This window comes from Equus quagga, chromosome 19 (assembly GCF_021613505.1).
Source record: "Equus quagga isolate Etosha38 chromosome 19, UCLA_HA_Equagga_1.0, whole genome shotgun sequence".
In the NCBI taxonomy this organism is placed as follows: domain Eukaryota; kingdom Metazoa; phylum Chordata; class Mammalia; order Perissodactyla; family Equidae; genus Equus; species Equus quagga.
Genome location: NC_060285.1, coordinates 45,654,159 through 45,656,816, shown reverse-complemented (window position 1 = coordinate 45,656,816; position 2,658 = coordinate 45,654,159).

The window sequence follows — 2,658 nt, the reverse complement described above, 5'->3', positions numbered from 1 at the left end:
TCCATCGTATGACTTTTTCAGTGATGTTATTAGTGAATAACTATATAGTTCATGAGAGTAAACTTAGAAACTATAAAATTTCACTCCCATGAAAACAGTAAGTTATAGGGAACTTGGCTTTATTTACATTAAATTTATATGCACATTGCTTTAAAAAACCTGTCCACTTGTTATATGTAAGTGTATTATGATTTCTTTTCAACATAGTAAAAAACTAAAACATGAAACATACTACATTGAAATCCTGACCTTGTTTCTTCCTTTGCACATAGACAGAGAATGTAACTGAAGAAGGAAAGCAGTCTCTCTCCTCTTGCATGTAAAGTACAACTGTGCCATTTCTAAATGTGGAGTTGATTTGCATTCAGTAAGGGTTTATTTAACAAATGTGTCTACTATGTGTCAGGTGTGGTGGTCACAGAAATGAAAAGCACCGTCCCTGCCTTCCAGTAGTTCATAGCCTCTTAGGGAAAGGAAGGCAGTTCAGTAACTCACCAAGTATTTTACAGTGTGAACCATGGGAGTGAGAAACGGAGCCTCTGTAACTGATGTCTGCTTTGGCTTGCTCAGCAGCTACTCCCCTTTTTTCTGGAATGGTTTCTGGATTTTTCTCTGGGAATTACTCTTCTTCTAATTCCATGTACTTTGAATGGAGCTGTGGGCATATGATTCAAATCAGGCCAATCAGAATATTCTGGGCCACAGTGATTGGTTCAGGAATGGTCCCATGATGCAGGCCAAGTCAATCTGCTACAGTCAGAAGCAATCTTGGGACACAGCATGGTACATTGGGGGAACAGCAGATATTTGGCTATGGCTGGAGAATTGGGTTTGAGTGGGGAAAGTTGGGAGATAAAGCTAAAATGGTAGGCAGAAACAGTTTATGAAGGACTTTGTAGGCTATGCTGGAGAATTTGGACTTTTTCCTGAAGAGATGGGGGAGCCATTAAGGGATTTTAAGCAGGGAGTTCACAGGATCACATTTATGTTTTAGAAAGATCAATATGGTAAGGATATGAAAAATGGGTTAGGAGGAAGATGAAGCAGAAAGCAAGGGAATGAGTTACAATGCCACAGTAGTTGTCTAAAAGGGAGACCTGGACTGTGGAAGTGGTAGTGGGGACGCAGAGGAGAGACACAGTGGGGATGTCTCCCACGAGCTCTCTAGAAGATAAAGCAGAAAGGGGTAACACGATAGCAGAAACTGGAGAAACTGAAGAAATTGTGTCTTGACTGCATCTCTAGTTCAGCAAATAGTAGTAATTTTCAGAGAACAAAAGTAAAATTTAAGTTTCATTTAAGGCTGTGCTTCTCAAAATTTAACGTGCACACAAATCTCCTGGGATCTTGTTACAGTGTGGATTTTGGCTCAGTAGTGTTGGGATGGGACCTGAGATTCTGCATCTCTAACACACTCCCAGCTGATGTTGGTGCTGCTTGTCTGCAGATTACACTTTAAGTAGTGAAGGTTTATGAACTTTTGAGGTGTGAGTGGGTCATTCCAGTAAAAAGGTCCAGCAGGCAGTAGGTGGAGGTTCTAGAGTTTAAGAAAGAGAGACTGGGCTGGAGCTATTTGGGAATCATTATCACATAGGAGGCAGTGATACCAGAATATGAAGATAATGGCCCAAGAATGTGTTTGGAAAAAAAGTAGAAGAATCCCAAGGATTGCCCCTGGGTAGCACCAGCATTTAAGCGGCAGTTGGAGGATGAGGTTTAAGAAGATCAGAGAGTAGCAGATGAACATAGGATGCTAAATTTTCAATGAGAAGTCTTTAATTCCCAAACCTATATAAATAACAGCTACCATTTATTGAGTATTCTCTTCCTGGCACTGTACTGAGGGCTTCAACTCTTCTCCAAAACACGGGGTGTAAGAAATGTCTCATTAAAATTTTTCTCTAACCTCACCCCTGTTGACGCAAGTAATCCATAACCAACCCACAAATAAAAATTGGGGTGAGTTTATTCTGAGCTGAAATGTGAGGACCATACAGCCCGGGGGAGTTTTTCCACAAAGGAATGGAGCACTCCAAAGAGGCGGGATCACAGGCTGGTTATATACCCTCAAAGAGCATGTTTCACATATGATTGAAATGTCCCTCTTACAATAGTCACAAGAGTGCCCTGTTGGCACAGCGATTGACGGACACAGCAGGAAGCAGGTCTTCCGCCTCCAGCCGGGCGGTACAGGTGAGCTGAGGCGGTCACAGGTGAGCTGGGCCGTACAGGTGAGAGCAGCAAACAGTTCCCAGTCTGAGGAAAGAGCTTATCCTTAGGGAAATGCCAATGTAGGGGGAAGTTGCACCTTTATCTCAAGGGCCTTTGTTCTTGCCATAGGAAATGTTTTAAAGCAGATATACAATGCGTGCTCAAGGCCACAGACAGGCCCTTTTGGAAAAAACAAAGTCAGGCCAAATTAGGTTTACACCAAATGGCTTCCTCATATACTCCAATATATCCTATTGCGTGCCATTTCTATTTGTCACCGGGTACCACTATCACAGTCAGTCCCAGCTCATTTTTCCCTCCCACGTGACTTGCCTCCGATGCAGGGTGGGCTGGGCGCTACACACCCAAGCCCTGCAAGCCCTGCTGGGCGCTACACACCCAAGCCCTGCAAGCCCTGCAAGCCCTGCAAGCCCTGCAAGCCCTGCA